Source organism: Solanum dulcamara, chromosome 2 (genome assembly GCF_947179165.1).
Source record: "Solanum dulcamara chromosome 2, daSolDulc1.2, whole genome shotgun sequence".
Lineage (NCBI taxonomy): Eukaryota > Viridiplantae > Streptophyta > Magnoliopsida > Solanales > Solanaceae > Solanum > Solanum dulcamara.
Genome location: NC_077238.1, coordinates 43,340,133 through 43,355,477, shown reverse-complemented (window position 1 = coordinate 43,355,477; position 15,345 = coordinate 43,340,133). Strand labels below are relative to the sequence as shown.

At 37.2% G+C, this 15,345-nt stretch overlaps 1 long non-coding RNA gene across 2 annotated transcripts; it reads left to right on the top strand.

The window, feature by feature from the left end:
- The first annotated feature begins 9,484 nt into the window (after positions 1-9,484).
- LOC129880532 (uncharacterized) lies at positions 9,485-13,866 on the top strand. 2 transcript variants are annotated; one of them, XR_008765420.1, is made up of 4 exons: positions 9,485-10,867; positions 12,374-12,420; positions 13,408-13,484; positions 13,616-13,866. It is a non-coding gene; the product is annotated as an uncharacterized LOC129880532 (long non-coding RNA). The 2 variants fall into 2 exon arrangements; XR_008765421.1 differs by having other exon boundaries at positions 9,487-10,805.
- The last annotated feature ends 1,479 nt before the right edge of the window (positions 13,867-15,345 follow it).

Below are 15,345 nucleotides of genomic sequence, written 5' to 3'. Positions count from 1 at the left end.
TATGACTTAGCCCTACCTCTAGCAATATCAGCTATCTATCCAATCTTTTATGTTTCGATGTTATGATAGTATGTTCCAGATGAGTCTCATGTGCTCGAGTATGATTTAGTTGAGTTAGATTAACATATGACCTTTGTAGAGGAGCCGGTGTCCATTGTAGCCAGAAATGTTAGGCATCTGCGATCGAGAGCCATTTCTATTTTTAAGGTCCGTTAGAGGCACAGTCTAGTTGATGAGGCTACTTAGGAGACCGAGCAACAGATGCGAGAGCAGTTCCTTGGCTTATTTGAGACTTTAGGTACTTTTTCACTCTTACGTTCATTCACAAAAGTCTTTTTTTGATAGTGGATACTATAATGACCCTCCAGGTCATTTTTTTCTTAATGTCTACTTTTTCCCTTTAAAGCATTCCTATAAATGACTTTGTGGCACTGACTGTTCGGTCGCCTGGTCGTTCATTTGAGTTACTGGCTTATTTCACTATTTTGGAGCTTGTATAGTTTGAAAAGTTTATTTCAGTTATTACTTTAGGTAAACAACCACATAACAGGATTCTAATGGTTTTATAAGCTTTGAAATGGCCAAATTAGACTAGTAGCATGGTTAGCATAAGTATCAAGGCAATCAGTACGAGTTTGGGGACATTTGGTGCGTTAGCCTTTGAAATTTTGCCTAAGATTGACTTTGGTCAACGTTCTTAGAAACCGTGCTCAGATAAAAATTCCATCTGTGGGATAGTTCTGAAATGTCAAGTTTGGTCTAACACGACCTTTCATTCACTTCTCGAGGCTTCCGATCTAATCTAAGACTCATTGTTGAATTTCGCTTAAAATAGAACTAGGGTGTGGGACACACTTTTCATTAAAATGACCTCATATAGGAATTTACAATGCGTCATTAAGTCCGAAACATAGAATTTTATGGGGTAGCATACTTCGTTTTCACGTATGAAATTCCAAATGAATCCCGAGCACCCCGTCGGAGACTTGGACAATGCGAAAGTTGAAAGTTGCAGCAGCTATTTGTGCAAGGTTGATTTACCCTTCACGTTCGTGGACCTCATGCTGTGATTGCGGAGGTGCGTAACCTAACTCTCTACGTTCGTAAGTCCTAGGTCGTGTTCATGGTGCGTTGCCCTTTTGGTCTCCGTGTTCGCATGAAGGCCTCCATGTTCACCGAGGTTAACCAATTTCCTCACTGCAATTGTAGTCTAGTGGTCGTGTTCATGGATGTCTAGCTTCCCCTTTTCTGTGTTCGCAAGCTACTGTAGCCTTGTTCACAAAGAAGGAATCCCTGATCTTTTAATTAAGACTAAAGATAGGAATCATCCATTCTTCAATATTTCAAAACTTGATTTTGGGAGCTACAGACCTCCAAATTAGACGATTTCAAGTCTTGATGTTCGTGATTGTAGTGGCTATGTGGTTTGATGATCAAAAAGTGTTTAAAATGCTATTTCATAGGTAAAATATTTGTTTTAGCTTCCATCCATGGCTTTAATGGTGATTTATTTGTGATTTTCTTGCATGTTATTAATTAGATTGTTTCGAGCTCCAAGTTGTGTTCCAATTTGGAAAACAAGTTTGGGAAGGTAATTAGGACCTTTTTACGGAGTTAATTCCAAACTGATGCGGGTCCCACATTCCCATTTTCTACTCTAAAATTGGTTCATCTCCGATTTTAGTAATTTTAATTTCAAAATAACCTTATTAATGTTTTGTACCTATATTTTATAGTGTGGCAGTGTTCGGAGGCCATCCGGAAGGGAAAAGCTTTAGTCTAGTGATTTTGGAGCATGCGAGATTGGCCTACAGGAAGGATAAAGTTTCTCCCTCTTTAGATCAAGCTTTAGGCCTATTTCAGATTTTATCGAGTACTTGTGAGCATGCTACTTGACTTGTTGATAATCCATTTCTTGTTGTATATATGTATACTTGTTTTATCGTCTATTTGGAGAATATTTTTCTTAGCCTAGGTTTGACTAGAGCTTGCCTTAGATATGCATGATTCGGAGTTAATAGACCTTAATTTTGCCCCAATATTGTTTCAGCTGGCTTAGATCCTTGTAGGATGGTGTAGCAGACTTAAGCCTTACAGTCTAAGACTTAGCTAGGTGGTTCGGTTATTTTGATGAATTTCTATCCTTACCTCCCTTACTATGCTATTTTATGAGTTTTTTGCGATGATATTGAGTTCTGTTTGGCGATTCAAGATTTGGTTTTGAATTCAACCTAGCTAGTTTAATTGATTGTGTAGGTTTGCATAGCAATCCATAGATATTTATGTCTTTATACCATTGGAACAACTTTTATAAACTACCTTGATACTCATGGCGGGCATCCAGATTCAGGGTCTGGCCTCGACCACGACGATATCTTTGGTGGGCATTCAGATTCAAGGTCTAGCCTTGACCACACTGGACTCTTGAAGAGCATCTGGTTTAACTTTTGTCCTCTATACTTTCAGAATCCACTTTCTCAGTATGAATAACTGGTTCTACTTTTTCTGGTCTTGGGTTCTCAGTTTCAATTCTCTTTAGTTATAGCTATTTTATGTACTCATCAGGCTTATGGGGTCCGATCGGCTTTTTATTTAAACTTGCGCATGAGTGTACCTTATAGGATTTTGGGGGTCCAGTTAGGTGTAGTTTAGCTATAGATTACTTAGTTAGTTCTTTTTACACACGTATACATCACATTACTATACTTTATACTTCCGTTGTTGACATATTTTCTGTCTTATTCCTCCTTTTCATATTGCATTTACTTTACAAGCTCAGTTGGCCTATGATGTCTACTGGATAGTTGTTGTTTTGTTACTTATACTACAATCTGCATTTGTTTTTGTGATGCAAGTCTGAGCACCTACTACCAGTGTTGATTCGAGCTTGGAGCGGTCTGATCCAAAGATGGGGGTGAGCACTTGGCATTTTGTACTATTCTAGTCTCCATCTATATATATATATATATATATACACGACTAGTGTTTTGTGTTTTGAGAGAAGTCTTGTTTTTGCGGTCCACTTTTGAGACTTGTACTCTTTAGTTTAGTCAGCTCTGCAATAGTGACTTCCAGGTTTTGGGAGGAATCAGTTGTATATATTTATTTTTATTTGTCTTCTGCTTATCTATGCTATTTATCTTAAAATTTCTTATTCTTGTTTAGTTTCTACCTTTAAACCCATTACTAATCATTTCGAGTTATGGGTTGGCTTACCTACTAGTGGGTCATAGTAGGTGCCATCATGACCTGAGGAATTGGGTCGTGACAGTTTTAGACCAAAAAATTATAGTGCATTTTGATACATTTGAAAAATTATTAATTGAAGACAATAAAATTTAAAAGTCTTTTTTACTTTTTTAAAACTCCATTCTATGTAAAAATAGGAAAAACAAATTGAAACAGAAGATTCATACGTTCAAATATTGTCCACACAAAATGCATAGTAATTCTTGATATATCTTCTATACTTTATCTATGTCAATAAACCACCATTAAAGCTAAGTTAAAACCAAAGATAATATTTGATTGTAGAATTTTGACATAACTGTAGATAGCCATGTTTTAAGTTGAAAAATTGCTCAAAGAAAGTTCTCTAACCCTAAAGAGGGGGTAAGCATTGTTTGGGCAAATTGAAAGTTAAAATTTTGTATATTTAGTTTGAATTTTTTGATTATGAATTGGACTTCCAATTTTATTTGTAAGAATTATGAATTTTATATTGGATATAGGATAGAGTACTATGGATTTTTTGAAACCCGATAATCCTAACTATTATACTTATATTCAATCCTACCCATATCATAGGCTCTATACTAATAAGTTTAATTTCTAATGCTCCAGTAGTTTATACCGTACAATCATATAAATTATATCATATCTACAATTGACTAACATTACATTGATTTATTAATAAACATTAAATCATATTTATCGGCATCTCTAATTTCATGTATTTTTTGTGATTACTAATCTAAATAAAAATAAAAATTCTTCCACAAGTAAAGCATAATGCACAAGGGCGGCAGGATAACTTCAATCATTTTTCATTCTATAAAGTTAATCATTTTTCATTCTATCACTTGTCATGACCCAAAATCAGGCCATTATATCCCCTACTATAAACCTGTCACAACCTGATTATTAAGGTCATGATGACAACTACTATAGTCTACCAGTAGGTAACCCGAACCCATAGCCTAGAATTAGAAGCAATGGGATATCAAGCGGAAAATATACAAAAAGGAGCAAGAGATCAATAGCCATAAGAGGAAAGAGAAATCAATAGAAATATATACAAGAAATCATTCTCGTGACCTGGCATCTGTCACTAAACGAGAATATAATCAAAAGGAGACTATAAGGCTTTTATAAATACAAATATAAGTACAGATTTTCTTCAAAAGAGAAGTAAAGACTATTCCTAGCTCATAATAGATGGAAATCAGAAACTTCGAATTTCAGGAGTTCACCAAATCTCCAAATCCAAGCTATTGCGCACAAAATACAAATTATCGGCGATAACATATACTATGATCTGCAGGGTGCATAAGTTTATCATGAGCTACAAACGAATGGTACTCAGTAGGCATAGGCTAACTGAGCTCCACAGATAAAGAAAGTATGAACAATATATAAACAAGGTAAGTACAACACAAGTAAATACATATAAGATATAACAAGATAGAGCAAGTAGTAAAAATGAAGGAGTAGGAAGGACTGTTAATGAGAATGAAGAAATAGAATCACACCGAGTAAAAAAAATAAGTCAAAGAGCATACTGGAAGTGCAAGTCCAACAACCTACTCACCACAAGAAAGTACTATAGGAGTCAATTAAATAAGGACAAAATGTCGAAGATCGCCAATAACCACATAACCACCTACAGACTAATCCAACTCAACCTAACAGGGAGCACCATTTAGAAGGCTTTCTCATGTTTTTACTACTTTTAAACTGGTTTTTAATGGGAGTCGTACCACCTAGATTACTTGGTCACTAGTTTTAAAACTTATGAGACGCCGAGGGTATACTATTTTTTCTACTTTAGGCATTAAGGGCATATGGGATATGCTTAGTTTTACTTGGATATTCGATGCGTCGATGCCCTTTCTTGACTTATCGATGCACCCAGTTTTACTCTTGCTAGCTGGGCTAATGCCTCTGGGTGTTTATAGGCTAGCGCGGCGAACCCTTTCAGGGTGCTCACGATTTGAGGTTACTGGTTTACTACTATTCGATGCATTGTCGCCTTTTCTACTTAATCTAGATACATATTCCTCCTGTACCATCGACGAAGATGACTTATATATGACCAGGTTTGGGCCCAGGTAGTATATAAAGAATTTTTGTATCCCTTATGGGTCCTTCTATTCATGAGTACTTGTACCGAATGAGGAAGCTTTATGGCTCCCACCTAGTATGCTGGGGGCCAAGGTAGGTCTATACACTTTGCGTTAAAGGCCCTGATTATAGATGTCACATTGGTTTAAAGGCACTGGTTACAAACAACACTATGGGTTTTACTATAAACTTGCATTCATTAGCATCGCCTATCACTAGTATACTTGTATTGTGTGGTCCCTCAGTTTATAGGGGCCGGGGTTATATTTGTCATTATTTGTACCTTTTTGGGATATGGGCATCTGGTCGCTTATAATTTGATCTTACTTGTACATACCTTTGGTTATATTTATAGTTGTCCTATGAGATATTTTATTTGGATTGTGGTTGGTACTTCTTTTTAGGTTCAGTCAAATTAGATCTTAGGTGATTATGTGGTTCGCATTGCCTAGTGGTACTGTATCCTTTTTTAGTAGACTCCTATGATGTCTTCTTCTTTTTAATAGGTTGTTGGATTGCCTTTTAGGTGCATTCTTTGACTCTGCTCCTTTATATATGTCTCTAGTCTCTTTATCTTATTTTCTGTCATTATTTGATAATTCCTCATTAGTTACTAAAATTTACTTGCTTCCCAAGACTGTCTATACTAATTTTGTATTTTAAAAAAGCCTTATACTCCAATTTTAATTTAGATGATCGATTAATACCTAATACCAGGTCTTAGGGTATTTCTTGTGTTTGTTTTAGTTGTTCTCTTTCTTCTTATTATTACTTACTCTTCTCTTTATCTATTCATCTTCCGCTTAATAGCCCATTGCTTCTGGTTTTGGGATAAGGGTTAAGGGTTAAGGGTTAGGCTTACTTATTGGTGGATGCTAGCAGGTGCCATCACTTCTAGAAAATTGGGTCATGACAAGTTGGTATCGGAGCTCTAGGTTGACCGGCATCATTGGTATAAGGGCAATGTCTTGTAGAGCCCTACAGATTTGGGCTGAGATGTCTGTATCCTATCTTCGGGAGGCTATAGGGAATTTTTAGGGAATTTTGTTCTTGACTCCTTATCATGTGTCCTTCTTTTGAATAACCTCTAAACTGATCATTTGGAATTCATTCTTTCTTAAATGGATAACATGAGTTTTTGGTGGACTTGGTCAGAGCGTCAGCAGGTTCTACTAGGGTTTCGGCGAATAGTTCTTAGGCTAGAGGTAGGTTGGTGGTTCCCCAGCATGGTTCATCATCAGTATCGAAGTATTTCATGGAATTTCCTGAGTAGGCTAGGAATAAGCCCACATCATCCTCTACAGATTTGGATATGAGTCGGAAGTTCATCAGGGGATTATCTTTGCCACTCTGACTAGCGTTAGAGCACTTCATAAAGACTACGTCTACCTTCCCTTAAGTGGTTGGTCATGCAAGAACCGTGGAGCTGGCATATCTTGGGGCTTACAGATATAGTGGAAAAAGGCCTCTCCATCAAGACAGTGGTGATATGTAATGGGGTGGTTCTCTGGGCATTAGATATGGACCACATTTTGTTAGGGTCGCCATAGGAGTTTGCCATGTTCTTCATATTGGGATTCAGACTTTAGAGGATGCTATGACCATGGGGAGTTTGTCCACTATTCCAGGGAATGCCTTAGATGAGAGTTGACATCTCAAACATTTCAAACTCCTCCTACTAACCAGGCTAGATCTTTTGGACCTTGTCGTACCTGTGGAGAGATTGGTTATTAGTCTAGAGAGTTCCCCCAGTGTAGGACCCATGCGCAGCTTGCTCAGCCAAGTCAGTATCATGGTTTTATATCGCCTCCAGTTAGAGGTAGTGCTCAAAGTATTGCTGGTGATGCTTCAGGTTCTTAGGCCGAGGTCGGTCACGATTCACTCTATGCTTCTATAAGTAAATTTGAGGCCGAGGATCCAGGTATCCTTTGTATTTTCTTGATTTCCTTGTTTTTCTCTATATTGCTTATTTTGTGTGGTTTTGGGGTTTTCATACCCATACGTGTCTATTTGGCTTGTTAGTTATCTCTTGACAGTTGTGGCTACTTTATCTGGACTCATGTGTATGTGTTTTAGCTCCGTAGTTAATTTCTTTTAGTAGTGGATCGACTAGGTCAAGTTCCTATATTGGAGAGTAGCGGTTGAGTACTTCTTATGCCTTGTCTTGGTGGTTCTGTTTTGAGTTTGTGGCTGGGCTAGTTAGCTTTCCCTTTTATCTCCCTTACCATTGATTTTACTGTGATGTTGACCCTTGTTAAATAGGTGGCTAGACTAGTTGTGTTAATTATGGGAGTTGTGATACTAGAGGATCTAGTTGTCTTTGAGGTCGCCTTAGTTGTGTGTTGTCCCATTTGGTTAGTGGTTGAATAGTTCCTCGTACCCTTCTGCATAGCTAGAGTTGTCTTGACTAGTATTTCTCTTCGGCCATTCTAGTTTCTTAGCTTAGACGGCTATCTTCATTGTTGGGTATTGTTTGGTTCAGTTCTAGTTTGTGGGTTGAGGTTTTCTCTGTTAGCCTATCGGGTTGGATTCTTTATAGTAATCCTAGTTTGTCGTCTCTTCCTATTTTTCTTAACTTTCTCTTAGTTGTAAAGTTTTGGTCCGTTTATTCAATTTTTTGGGAGTGGACTCTTCTAAAGGTTCTAGCGCTTGGCTGCAGTGAGTTGAGAATTTGGGATGTATGATCTCTTGTGTACCTTGTTACTGTTGTTATTAGTTCCCTCCGATTGTGTTTGTAGCTCTTGAGGCTTGAGTTCTAGATAGAGTTGGGGAAGTGGTGTTCGTGATTGGCTCTAGATGTAGCCTAAGTTAGAAGATGAGAAGTTTGTTAGAAAGTTCATCTACAGGAATGGGTCAAACTAATTCATGGAATCCGTGAATCTGAATTTGTTCAGGATGTGAGGTCTGCCATTATCATATTTGGTAGCTTGCAATGTTATGAGTGGGAGTTGGTTCCCTTGGAACCATTATCGATCGACTTTCTACCTTTCTCCGCTGCCTATTGGCATGGTATCTCTTGGACTAGGATAGTTGGCTTAGACTTAAGGTGGCAGAGTGATTTATGGGCACATGATGCTAGTTTTGTCATAAGTTCATATGGTGAAGTAAGTCACTAGGGCTGGGATCAGTGCGGCCTTGTCATTTGCGAGGTAACTTTCCCTTGGAGTGGAGTATTTAGTTTTAGAAGATTGTGTTTTCCGCTTGAATTATGGGTTTTGAAGTTAAGATTAGAGTTTTGGGCTTTGCCCAGGGTTGTCTTCTTATTTTGGTTGTTGTCATCCCCTGATGTTTAGATAGAGTAAGTAACTACTTCGAGAATTGGTGTTATGGGATTATGAAAGAAAGTTTCAGATGATTTTATAGGTTTTTAGGATAGCTAAGGACCGACATAATGTCCTTAGTAGCTTGGAGAAAAGGATTTGGAAGCAGAAGGGCAATATTTGGAATTTTGAGTGAGTTGTATCTTTCATGATCCTGTATTACTCATTTCAGTGGTTGTGGTTTAGTTTGGCCATCCTAAGTTGTAATCCGGTGTTTTTGGTCAAGTTCAGGCTAAGCGAGCGAGAGTTGGAGCCTAAGAAAGGACTAGAGGAGCTTTTGGGGTTGGAAGTGAATTTGCGGGTTTTACTCTCAGCCTGAGTTTTGTCTTAGCATTTTTCAACCCGAGAGGGTGTTCGAGGGTCTGGCGAAGCATGCGGACCCAGTACCCTCATCCTTCCATGCCTTAGGACTATGAATGTACTTTTACTTTCGCGAATGAAACTCCCTTTTAGTAGTGGATGTTGTAATGACCCTCCAGGTTATTTTCTCCATTGTCTGATATTTTTAGTGTTTAGAGTTTCCCTGTGGTGACCCCAAGTCATTTATGACTTGTCGGCATTGAAAGTCCGATCGCCTGATCGTTCGTTTGAGTTTTATGTTTGTTTCCCTATTTTAAAAATCTTGGAGTTTGAATGGTTGACTTCGGTCAAAACTCCAGGAATCCGATCTTAGGGTAGAAATTTAATGATTCCGTCAGTTCTGGAATGACCAAATTAGGCTAGTAGCATGGTCAGCATGAGCATGCTTGAGGAAAGCCAATTAAGGTTTGAGGGATTGACACAGGGTGTCATGTTTGTCGCTAAGTATGAGGCACATTTCTATCAGTTGTCTCGACATGCTATGGTTTGATTCCAGATGAGGCAAAGAGAGTCTGCAAGTTTGTGGGAGAATTGAATTTCTCCTTTGGGTCCTATGTGTTTAGATTAGCCCATGAGGGGGCCTCCTTCCATTCCACAGTGAGCACCATTGAGGAAGAGTTGATAGTTTGAGAGGAGTTTGGGAACCCCAAGAAGGATCGTACTTTTGATCAGTTTATGGATGCCTCATCTGGAGGCAGGGGTTCACTGAGGTAGTGGTTCTTCCCAGTGTTATCGGCCCATTTGGATCCATGCCAGCGGCTAATAATGGACATATGTCCCGTACGTCTTAGGGTTCTGGCCGAGGTGGGCATGGTAGTTCATTTGGTGCACAATAGCAATCATCTATACCAAGGTCTTGTTTTGGGTATGGATATCCAGGCCACATGATCCGTCAGTGCCCCTTGCAGAATAATTCAGGACCCCATTATACTTATTCAGCTGCTCCGAATAGAGATGCGGCGCCTCCGGCAAGGGGTCGCGGCAGAAGTCATACAGGTAGAGGTGGCAGGGCTCCTGGTAGAGGTTCTATTGTTTAGCATTGAAGTAGAGGTGTTGTTCAAAATGGAGATGATAGAGGTGCCTAGTGTTAAGATTTTTTGAGGAGACCCGAGGCCAAGGCTTTAGATGTTATCATCACAAATATCGTCCTTCTTTGTCATCAATCTACATCAGTGATATTTGATTCTTAATCTACTATCTCCTATGTGTCTAATTACTTTGCTTCTCACTACAAAAAAAGTATTCAATTTCTGGTGGTTGAATAGCGCAAGTTTCAATAATCTCTGCATATGTCTATATTAAATGTGAGGGTTAATACAGCCGCCACTATTCTTCAATAGATTTGCGGGGGGTCGTATCCTCCGATACCCCTTAAAAATATCAAGGTCACGAGCCACACCCAATTTTTCCTCCATTTTTAATCCTTTCCCTCATTATTTCTACCCAAACCCAGTTATAATTTCCCCAAACTCAGACCTAAAAAATCTCCCAAACTTCTCTAATTTTGATAAATGCGAGTGCTGCAAATTGATGGAAGAGTGCATGATGGGTTATATAGGGAGGGATTGGGAGAGGAATGAAGGATGGTGTAGGATGAAATAATGAGGTCATCGGAGAGGCGGATTAGGAGAGAAGAGGCTCTAAATTGTCACATGAATTTCTGCAAGAAGTTCAAAGCTCTAAGGCCGTCGCGGAATTCAACGGAGTTGTTGATATCATCCGTGAAGAAGCTGATATTAAGGAGCTTGTATTCACCAAGATCAAGTTCGGTTATCGGCGCAGGTGAAGCACATAAAGACACCATTGATTTCTTTAATTTTGGCATATGAATCTACTAGTCTAAGGTCTTCTTCTTCCTCATTTTATGATTTTTTCTTTTCAAATTACAATTTATGTTTTGTTTCCTCGTGCATGTGTGTTTAAATTTATTTTCTCTGCTTATTTATATGTTTCCTTTACTGGTTTTTTCCCTCCTCTACTGTAATTAACATGAAAAGTTTGTTTCTCATGTCGGAGCATTAGTTGAATTAGTCTGTATTGAAGATAGAAACCTCATTCTCATTATAATGGAATTATTTTCCCCATTCAACATAAGGATAAATCAAGATGCAAAATTTGATTTTCTTTTTGGTGTTTTCATAGGTTATGTTTGAATTCTAATATGTGAATATTTTGTATCCTCTCAATTGCAATATTTTCTCTTGGTGCGTCTGTATTTTAGGACCTACTAGAGTCCTTACACGAAGAAGGAATTTGTCATTGCCTATAATGATTTGTAACCTTGTTGTTCCTTTTTCAACTCAGCTTTATGCTGGTTAATCAATCTCAAAGTTTCACTTTGGGACTATTTAAAGAGCACACCTAATGAACAAAAGGTCAGAAATCTAATTTCCTTAATTGTTGTAGTGTTGAACATCAATTCTGTTTTAATCAGCTTTATGTCCGACCTAGGTTCCTAAATAGTGAAAGGAGAGGTCTTGTTTATGAAATCATGTTATTCTTAAAGAAGAATGACTAGTTCTTGCTTGATATCGCCTAAGCTACTCTATGCCAGTAAACCTTATTTTGCTTTACATTTGGTCTGTCCAAAAATATGATCCTTCGTTAAATGAGAATTGAGAAGTCTTTGTTCCCATCAATCAAACTAATAAAAACTTGTAGTACTTCAAACTGTTTTACATCTTAAATGGAATCCGGAAGCTCGTAGCATTGGTCCGGCACAATTCCCAAACTTAAGAAGCTGGGGGCGTGCCCGTTCCACTTTTCGCATTCTGAACAATTATCTAAACCACAGTCCTAGAAAACCCAATTTAGTCATCTATTCAAATACAAGTTCTAGAGTATAAATTCAACATGATACATAATCAAGGTTATAGATGCCTGTGATTACATCTTTATACCAGCATGTTATGGTTTTGTTCTTTATACTTTTGCAGTGTACTAAGGTTTATTTATTCGACAGAGCTTTTATAATTGCCTCATAACTCATTTTCTCCTTTTTCAAGACAATCTTGAAGAACAAGTAGTAGTATCAAATGACGACATTTTGGGAGATGCAATCCCACAAGATCAGCAAAATTATTTATGACAATTCTATTATCAAGTACTGAAAATGACCTCAGGGGAATTTTCTATTGGTTCGTTTGGTGTCTTTATAATTTTTACATGGGAATTTCTATATGGAGATTTCTCGTATTGTTTTTGCGCGTTACTTTTTATTTTCTGATCTTGTTGTGGACTCGCTTTCTATTGTGCAGTTGTGGATTATGTAGACTAATTACTGCAAAATATTATTGTGTCTGCTGTTTTAATTCTAATTCATAATTTCTTTTGGTATATTTGCCTATCAGGGTAGAAGCCCACAATTTCCTGGCTCACATCCAGTCTCTCTTGACAGGTCTGATTTTATTTACTCGCAAATTGTTAAATAAGCTCTAACGTATGATTGTATATTCCATTGAAACCTTATATTTTATTTTCTTCATATCTCTTTGGCTACCCTAATTGAACAAGATGAGGGACTTGTTTTTATTTTATTTTATGATTTCCTAACAGCCAGTTTGTTTTGATATTGTATGTATAGAGAAGTGAACAAAATCTCATAATATTTTGTCCTCTTTGTCTCCTTTGTTATTTAATTTATCCAGGAGGCTGTTGATTTAGCTCTCTTCACAAGGAGAAAACATTAAAGAGGAAAAACAATACATTATTTAGCTCTCCTAGCTTACATATTTATAACATTATTATATTTGAAGAGGAGGAAAAGGTCTCTAATTTACAAATGACTGAATGTTAATATTTCTGTTGTTGCATATTTTTTTTGTGTGATGATGTCCTAAAATTTAGGCCTTTTTTGGTCTTTTGTAAGTCACTAAAGTAAGACATGTCATGCTATGAGAACATCAACCATTTAGACAACAAAGTTCACTAGTCATCATGTTAGTTGCAACAACAATTATTCCTCAATCTCAGAAAGTTGGGGTCGGTTATATGAATTCTCATCTCTTGCTTTAAGCTAATATCAATGGAATTTTAACTTATCCCGATTTTGAATTTTATCTTGTGGGGTCAATACGGAGGAATGATAGATAAGTAGATAGTCAGTTCATTGGGTGTTGTTGCATTAGTTCCATTATGGAGCTCCATGAGAGTGATCTCAGTACTGCTACTTGCTAGCTACTACTACTACTTACTAGCTACTAATTTCTAACCTAGGAGGCTATGACCTTTTGCTTCCCATGTTAATTCAACTATTGGAAACTATTACTTGTGTTCCTGTTGCTATTTCCAATTAGAATAGAAGTTTGTACTATTCCAATGTATTCTGCTTATGTTCTACTATATGTGACCTTTATGCTGATGGAAATGTCTTATTTTTGTGGAGATGTTTGTTGTTAGTCAGTCTTTTGTGCGGTTTATTACGAGTTGGGAAAGTCAGGCATAAAAGCAAGATGATCTCCAGTAAGATTCAGTATCTTGTTCAAGACCTTATACATATTTAAATTGTTTTTATTACTATATATATGTAGTGAATTTTATTAATATTTTTATTATGTGATTAAATAACTACAAACTTGGTCATTTGTTAAAAGCTTTTGCAGATAAATGATGGTTGCCAATGAGAAAATCTGATCAGAAGATGGCAAAAAGAAATTCATATTCACGAGCTTATTGTTGCTGCAGCTAAGCGCTTGGTAGAAAATGAGGACATGTTTGAATATTTTCAATTTCATCGTCAATATAGATGTTTTGAATAAATATTTTGTTTCTTATAATCTTTTGGTGGAAGTTCATTGGCAGTTTACTTACTAATAATATGACATTTTTTTATGATTTAATAAAATATTAGTGTTTTAGTTATAAAATATTTCAAGTGCTTTAGTTGTTATTATTATTATTATGAAAGTATAAGTTTAGTTATTAATAATATTGGAATTTATATTAGTTGTAATCTAATTATATAAAAAATGAAATGTACAATTTTAGTCAAAGATTGTCGAAGTTACAACCCCTAGAAAACAGCTATGAAAAAAATTGGAAAAGCAATGGTGAGCTTTATAGCCCCCGCAAAATTAATCAAACAGCTGCCGCAGATTGATTGCGGCAGTTTCTAAAGAACCCCAACAAATTAATTGTGATAGACGTATTTGCAGAGGTTTTGGGAACCGTCGTTACAACAAATTGTAGAGTTTTGGGAATCACCGTTACAACAAATTGTAGAGTTTCTTAACATATCAGAGGATTTGATTGATGAGTACAGGGTCACTCATTCTGAAGATGAGGATGATCCTGACCAAAGGGAGGAAACAAATCAGGAAGATCAAATAAAAGCGTTTAGAATCACTATGGAAGCTTTTTTGCAGAAGGAAAAGCAGCAGGACAATGAGGAAAATTGTTACACCCCACATCTTTGAACTAGGAATGTCCCTTAAGTTACTTAGAAGCTAGCATGTGAGCCACTTAAGTTACGACACTATCAAACGGCTCTAAGGAAGGGAGAATGTGATACCCCATACTAGAGAAGGTTGGAGATGAAATCATAAGAGTCCGGAAGGAATTGGAGGCCAAGTAATGAGTCGTAGGACTCGATTTACCTATGTAAGCTACTAAGTTAAAAGTCATATGAACTTGAGCTACTTAAGCATATATTAAACTTACGTAGCACGGATTACATAGGTACATAAAATAAGATGAGATTACGAGCCCACGAGGAAGGGAAAAAAGACGACACGTGGTAGCCAATGAAGAAGCGACACGTGGCAGCACCTCAAGCAAGCAGGTGACCCACCTGCTTGGGGGGGTGGACCCCACTGCCACGTGGCAGCCCATAGTTGGCAGCATGATATGGTGGCCCAATAGGGGCTGGACACGTGTCACCTCTTGGGGTTGACACGTGTCACACCCTAAAGCCACATATATATGTTGATATATATCATATACTTCAGTTATCCATCAAAACATCAGCCAACATAGAGAAAAAAACTGTGAGGGAGAGAAATAGAGAGGCAGCCATGGTTCTTGAAGTTTAAAGGTTAGTTTTCCAATTTTCTTCCGTGAATTAATTATATACGGTGTACCTTAAGTATGTGGATATGTATATATGTATTTTAAGACCTTCATGGAAGTAAAACTCCAGCTTTGCAATTGGAATTTGGAAGAGAAAATAAGAGAAAACGCTAGTTAACAAACCCGTTTTTGGAAGGGACAGTGGTTAGTAATATTGGTATAACTTCTTGTGTACAGATTCTTTTTGAGTGATTTAATATGTTTTGGAAAGGTATTTCGTGGGTATATAACTTTCATTCAGACTCCAAAATCCAGT